The sequence below is a fragment of the Diprion similis genome, chromosome 4 (genome assembly GCF_021155765.1).
Source record: "Diprion similis isolate iyDipSimi1 chromosome 4, iyDipSimi1.1, whole genome shotgun sequence".
Lineage (NCBI taxonomy): Eukaryota > Metazoa > Arthropoda > Insecta > Hymenoptera > Diprionidae > Diprion > Diprion similis.
Genome location: NC_060108.1, coordinates 25560325 through 25568294, shown reverse-complemented (window position 1 = coordinate 25568294; position 7970 = coordinate 25560325). Strand labels below are relative to the sequence as shown.

Here is a 7970-nt window from a genome sequence, read left to right as displayed (position 1 = left end):
TGGGAGAAGAGGGCGGCGTGAATCCAGTGATAAATGATACGACGCGCCCTGGCAGAGGGCCTAGACCTACAAACCCACAAACCCGAGGTCTGTTATAGGCCAGGCTGGAGGCAGCCATGAGGCTGCTTCTTCGAACAGAATGGACCTTGTCTTGTCCGACGCCGCATATTAATGGGCAAACATAATCGCCACATCGGCGGCTGGTCCGGTGCTGGCCAACTGACTGACTACTGCTTCTCTTCTCCTGGAGGGCTGACCGGGCATCCTCATTGGTGTAGTTCGGTTGGGGCGCCAGAAGACGACAGTCTTCGGGGTTCCAGATCGGATTCCCGGTCACCTTGGCGGACCCGCCATCGCATTGAGACTTCGAAAGTGCGTACGAAGTCACGAGTGACCTCCGTTGCGTGCGCGGACTAATATCGAACGCAAGATGTTATCGGTCGAGGTCAGATTTTCGACCCCCTCGACCCAGCCGAACCTCCATCTAGTAAGTGTGACGTTCGTGAAACCGAATATCATCCGGAGAAGTGCGTGTTACTCACGTGTTACGCGTTATTTTCATCGCAGTTTTAACCGCCCCGACGACCATTCCCACGACTCTAACGTTTCTCTGCAGTTACTTAACCTACCTGCACACCACCTGCGACAATCGCGTGCGATAAGAAACTGCTAAGCTGCCCATATCGAACCTCTGCGTGTTGGTAAGTACAAGAAAAATTAACCTTATATTCCGACGATCCGCACCCTCGACGCAATTTTACATATTCGCCGGTATTCTTCTGGTGATTATTGTAATACTCGAGCCGCTTATCGACGGTTTGATTACAACTTCTTTTTAACCCTTCCTAAGGCTTTTGGATGACGAATTTTGTTTTGAGTTAAATCATGTAGTGATACAGCAAAGAAGTGAGAAGGAAGAAGTTCAACGAGTCAATTTTCCAAGTTATTTTACGGTACTTGATTGGTACGATACTTGTGCAAACGATATTACGTTATACTTCACCATTTATACAGTTACGCAACAAAAATATCGATGATTCCATCCCTTTTTTAGCCACTTTTCATTCGACGCTCAAATCAAAATTAAACCAAAGTTCACAAGATCGCAAATGTATCCTGTTGCTCATTCAGTGAAGTTTATAACTTCTTATCGTGACTGTTCAAAAACATTTACGGAGTCTCTTCAACCACGGGGACAACATCAGTAATTCACAGTATCGTAAATTCCAAGTACGTCAAGTAAACTGCATCAACACCCTTTTTGCTATAGCAATTCGTGATCAATGATCGAATGGATCAACGACCAAGGTATTCACCCCAGCGGTACCATGAAAAAATGGTCTCTAAATTCGTAGGCCGTTGTATGAAACAGTCATCGATACGAAAATCTCAGCGATCCGGAAAGCGTGAAAAACAGAAGAACACGGGAAAGGCAACGACGACGTTTGATTGCGATAGTCAAGCAGGCAACATCGGGCAGGTCCTCGGTACCTGCATACTCGCGTTATACCACGCGTGTACAAAGTATACCAAGTGACTATCGGGGAGTACAAGCGGTTTCCGACGCGGGGAACGGAAGGTGGCCGTAAAGAGCCGCCTCTTGGTTCCGCCCACCTCCCGGTCCGTCGAAGAAACGCCATGGCATGTGGTGCCGACCTGGCCGAGCACCCCACGCGTGGTTCGAGCGTCGAAGACGAGGTCGCTCGACGAGCCAAGCGTGTGCGTGAGCGTGCACGCTCGTTTAATGGACCCACCTAATGACTATTGGTCGACGTGCTGGGCGGGACTCTGGACAGTGCAGTGCAGAAAGACGCGTTTCTCGCTTGCCACTACGGCAATCGAGGAGATTCACCAGAATCACCCGTTTTCGCCAAAATTCAGAATCGCCATTTTTTTCCCCATTCTAAGAGGCTGCGATCGCCAGAAGGAGGGTGGCCGCGTATATGGTGCATGGCTTCGAAGCCTGCGGACTGCCGCGGTGTTCAAACGCTGAAAGCATCCATCACTCGGGGTTTCGTGGCCTATCTTTCCCTGCGGATCTCTGCTTCATAATTACACCCAACCCCCCGACCCCGGTCTTCTCCTCGCTATACCTACCAAGGAACTGTGGATCACGGGTGTTCCTTGCCCTGCAAACGCGGCTCACCATCGGAACACACAGCTTTGTTTTCAGACTGCGAAGTAGACCCCGTTATCCACCAAGTTTATGTCGCAGACCAGCTCGTCCCGGGCTGATATACTCGTACGTTTCAACGGTATCTTGAAAACGGATCGTGTCGAAGGTCAAGAGGTGAATCAATCACGCCTAAACGAACAGCGAACTGAGATACCACCGAGTGGAATATTATCACGTTACTAGACGCGTAGCAACTTCGTTACGATAACTTGAATGTTTCGTGCCGGGTTGAGGAGACGTCGTCGTCGAGCCAATTTCACTGGCCAACTTCCTTTTCCTATAGCTCACTTAGGTACTGGAATTCACGGTTTCCACTAAAATCAATCCACGTTAGACTCGAAATGGAGTAAGGAGACTGGAAATCTTCATCATACCTGAAATATTCAGGCGCCAAGGTGACAGTGGCCAACGAAATGATACCCAACTGAGCACCACGCGATGAAGATTTCATGCCAATTGTGCGAACAACGTTGTTTGTATCAAACAACCCTACAGAAGCCCCGAAGCTCCCGGGTAACTCTGGCACCTGGCACCGTTCTTCATCAAACATTTACGTGATCGATACTCGCGAGCCACTTCCCCACGTAGGACGCTGACTCGAGACAAACAATTTTAGTTGACAATTCTGGCGCTCGGAAAGTTTTTAATCACTTGGGCGCCTCAAACAACGTGCTTGGAAATTCCACATCTCGTGTTAGGAATTCGAGGAATCTCAATCATCGATCGTTTGGACCTGATCTTATGGTCACGCTTTCATTCGTGTCTTAGACCAATTAGAGCCACTGATTTAGTAACTATTTCTAAAATACGTTGACGTCGATGCTGGATCAAATGGACAATATTTATAGCGAATATTCCTTTCAGGCAATGTCATTATGTTTTTTTTTTTTTTTTGTTTTTTTTTTATTTGATAACGAGATACTTTTTTTACCAACGGAATGTATATAGATTTGAAAATTTTTTCCTACAGCTTTGACAAGCAATAGTTGTAAATTGTATATACTTATTCGTGTTTATGGCGAGAATTGATGTCGAATTTATAAACTGAATACTAAACGAAATTACTTTATCGTCGCTAAATCGATCTTTCCATGACATGACATATCTTGGTGGCGGTGGTTGTGGGGTTAACGATGACTAATAGATATGAATACGCGTGAGATACGTATGTACGTGTGATATTTATGGATTTGGTAATTTGATCATGTGTCCAGGACACCGAAGCTCGCACGTCGTTACTTGGCTGTCATGTGAGTGCTTGGAGTCGGTGCCGGTCTGCTAATATACCGATGTTGGAAATACGGTAAAATTCTATGGGCAAATTTTTAATTCAACGGTCATCCGACGACGACGATGTCACCTTGCGGAGTCGAGCAGCTGTCGACGCGATTAGCAATTAAAGATATCCGCATACTCGCTGGTGTCATAAGTGAAATAAATAAGCCCCTCGATGACTGGTTTATATCTCTAATGGAGCAAGAGAAACATACTTTTGTCAAAACGATAATATCTACGCATACAAAGTTGCACACGTAGTGTTTAAGGTTGAAATTAAAATTGATTCGACGAAAGGCTCGTCGTATTCGTCCTATGCCGTATATTCATCGTATATATACAACGGTTTCAATCGATCTCCTTCGCCAACCTTCGTGCAGTTGCGCTCTTACGTGAACATATGCCGTATAAACCATTTTCGAACCGGTATCCTTAACACTCGTGAAAATAAACACCGTTTTCCATCCGCAGCTGGGAAACGAGATCTAAAATTCGCTGGGAGAGCTGGACCCAGAAGATGAGTCTCAACCTCCGTTGCGGACTTGGTCCGGAGCCTGCGAGCTGGTGAGCAATCAGTTTTGGCCAATCTCGAGACTGCTAATCACGAAACGTTGATTGCCCCCTGAAACCACGCGGGGTGCCATGGCAGGCCACAGACGAGAGACGTTCCTCTCAAAGGTGCTTCGAGGTAAGCGATTCCCCTTTCGATTTTCCCCACGTTAAATTCGAAATGTAGGTACAGACGTTTGAATTCCTCCAGCGATATGCATCGCGCCCTGCTGTAACCATGCGGTAAAAATTGCGAGCATTAAATGCATGAGCGAGTAACGGGGGGAAAATTGGATGGGTGGTTAGCCTGCGGAGTAGATGGCGGAAGAGGAGGAGCTCGAGCTCTGTTTGGCCGCATGCGAGGTTTCGTGATCGATTATAAGTCGATTAGAACGCGATTGCTTCGCCCCACCTTGCATCTATCATCGTTCTCGTTCGATAACCTTTCCCTTGGTTCGCTCCGGACGAGGAGATGGGGATAGCAGAAAACGCGACCGATGCAGCTGCGCCCACGCAAAACGCGAATAAATCCCGTTGCGGTGGATTTTGCAACGCGTCTTCAAGATCCCCGGCCAAGTGGCGAAAATGCAAATGCAGAAATTTTATATTCCGATGAATACCTACTCGCTTGTTCTAGAATTCGAACGCGATACTTTTTATTCACTTCGAGCTAACTGGCGATAACGAGTGTCTCGCCGATAAGGGCCAACAGCTGTTAGGCCTTATCTAATGACATTTATGATTTTGAAAAGGCTATCGCGACGGTAAGACATGTCCAGCGGTCGGAATTACGAGACTCTCCCGAGGCCGTCGCCATAGACAAACTCTCCGGACCGTACGGAGCTTTCAAAGTGCGTTTCGATAGGTTGATTAGTCGTTAAGTTCGTCGGAGCTCAGTAAGCCTCTTTCGCATCCGGGGCGTGTGTGTCGGCCTTCCAGCAACTCCGTTGTCCAATAGTTAAAAAGCAGGGTCACACCCATTCCGAACAGAACTCGCGGCATTAACATCGGTCAGGTCGTAAAATCTAGCCCGTTGGTAGGTAGGTAGGTAGGTTATACACGGGTAAGTTTAGAACCGTATTAATATTTTTTGAAAAAAATTTGTATACCTCGTTTTTTCCCTTCTTTCTGTTCTCTCTTTCTCTCTCTCCATATTATTCTTCATTTCTTTCCAGTTTATTTTTATTACGCAACCCTCGCGTCAAGACTCCCGCAATTACTATACGCATTACAATACAAATGTAACCTGCTGTGATCGTATCGCTTATACGTTATAAATATACGTCGCGCCATATAACGTAAAATGTAATGCATAAACACACGCTATTAAATTTCAACGGGTTTCAACCTTACACGTTAAACCACGTTGCTGGAAATTTTCGTTATTTATTTTTGCATCATTATCTCATAAGCTATGCGGTGTAATTGCGTCCCTGGTAAATAATTTTTTTTCTTTCTTTCCTTCTTTTTATATCTTCAACAGTACATATCCATTTTCAAATCAATGAACTGCATCTTCGCTGTGATCAAGGAAATATTATCACTTATGGATAAAAATATCTCGCTGAGGAAATGTAGGTATACTATATAGGTACGAAGAACCAACTAGATGCTCGTTATAATCGTTCGCCTGGCTCGGTCGTTAAAGCGAGCGAACCGTAAGATAGGCTACACAGTTTTTTTTTTTTGTTCTTTCTTTTTATAATTTTTTTTTTTTTCTTCTTTTTTGGCGTGCGCGGGTGATTTCCTGTGGCGTGCACGGCAGCCATCTCGGTCTTGCAATTAGATGGGGCCTCCTAGACGGTTAAGGTGGAAGCGCTTAAAGGTCTCTGAAGGTGAATTACACGCATCACACTCGAGTCAATCTTCCGAGCTTTAAATCCACGCTGTCATAACCACCGTGTGACACGGTAACAGGTTTATGCACATTTAATAAACTGTCTCTACGTAGGTACTCGTGAAATCTCTGTCACACGATTTATCAACGACGCGTGCTAAACTGGATGTGAAAGAATTTCTTAGTCGCGGAAATATTCTTTTACACAGGAATAAGGATGATCATTTTGGTACCTGAAGGACTATAATAACAGGAGTCCAGATATTAACAGCAGCTGTTTGTGAGATGAGTTCAGATGATTTTTCATGGTTTTCCAATTTTTCCAAAAGGATTTCTAGTTGAACTGTTTTGAACTGTATACATATAATAACAATAATAATAATAATAACCCTGCATGGCTGGCAATTTTAGTATTTCTGGTCATATGCTGTGTTTATAGACCTGCGAGGAGATGGATTACCATAAACAACGTGCGGCGGAAGAAACTCAAAGATTACTGTGTTTAAAAGGAGAGGGAATAATTACTTCGTGCCGCGGTGCGGCCGCCATTTGGGTGCCCACTCTAACTTCTGGGGATAGGCGAGTCGCTGGCGGTGTTTTTCTTCGCCACTAAGCTATTCCGCCCTGAAAATTCGGGATCTTTAAACCTTTTTCCGAGCCTGATGGCGGCTGACTGACCTCAGAGACGTGTGACTGGGACTGTCGCAAAGATTACGCAGATAGCAATCGCAGGATAATTATATCTTCAACTCAGTTTATGCGATAGGTACGTGCAATTATCAATTAAACAGTAGCAAGAAAAAAAAAAAACAAACAAAACAAAAAACTTTTATTATCACGATCTACCGCTAAGTATTGTAATTATCGCTAATCTTAATATATTACGCGTATAATCCCCGAAAGAAATTATACGGACCGCTGACTTTATACTCAAGGCTACGTAAGAACTGCAATACATATTATGGCTTTGTACAAAAACAACCCAGTTTAATGTACTCGTATATGCTACGAGCAAACCGACGGCAATCAACACGATAGCAAATTAACAGCTATAGTTAATTGTTTTATCAGCGAACTTTTTAACCAAATGCAAAATTTGTTGTCATATATACTGTTGGAATTTTTTCCGCCTATAAACGACTAAATAAGTTAATCTTTATATTCAACTTGCAACTGGCACACGATTATCCTGATTTTTTAAAGTCGAATCAATAAAGGAATCCACACACCGCGGTGGCGAAATGTCGTCCTGGGTAGGTACAGGATATCGTTGATCGGAATTCTGCGGAAGGTGTCGCCCATTGTCGAGGATCGCTTGAACTGGAATGCACCGTCGGAGAATGCAATTTGCTGAAAATTTTCATATTTTACAGGTTTACTGCCGGTAAATCCCTGCAGCCGCCTCGCACCGCCTTATAGTCTAGCTGCAGGAAATGAATTTTCAGCAACTCCATATGCCGCCCACGTAGCTATGGGTATACCTGCCTTTGGCTGCCGGGCAATTTCAACCCACGTGCGACCCGCGGGATGAAAAGTTTCCAAATTTTCACCAAAATTCGTGTGTGATGGAAAAACCTCGGACTGCAGGTATGCGAGTCATGTTTTTTATTCTCGGGTTTCTATTTAATTAATGATTACAATATTTCATTGCTATAAACTGAGTTTTATTTGTAAAAAATAACATACATTTCATTCTTACGATTTAATCGTCCTATGTCGACTACATGCGGATTTCGATCTTGGATGAAAAAAAATAATGAAAGTAATGAAAAGACCGCGAATTATCTCATTTTCACTTGAAACACGTTGAAATATAGACGCCGGTTACTTCTCGGTAATTCGTACAGGTGCGGTCAGTTTAACGGAGTAACATTTAATCAATCGTAATTGAAATCAGCGTTGAATCTTTCCAATTTATTTGTGCCCCAGCAGCAGCAGCAGCAACAGCAGCAGCAGCGGTTCGGTCGTTGAATTGGCAGTAACGAAATTTAATTAAAAAAGACAACGGCCGGTGTGTTATTCGCGGCATTATTTACGACTGTATAAAGTCAATACGCTGGTGTTGTTCACCACCGCACAAACCGGCACAGACAGACCAAATTAATGCACGAACTGCAACCCCCAGCCAAGAAT

General features: G+C 44.4%; 1 long non-coding RNA gene across 1 annotated transcript; it reads left to right on the top strand.

Moving 5' to 3' along the window:
* Positions 1–242: 242 nt before the first annotated feature.
* Positions 243–7405, top strand: LOC124405413. The gene is made up of 3 exons (XR_006929108.1): positions 243–701; positions 3923–4139; positions 7211–7405. It is a non-coding gene; the product is annotated as an uncharacterized LOC124405413 (long non-coding RNA).
* The last annotated feature ends 565 nt before the right edge of the window (positions 7406–7970 follow it).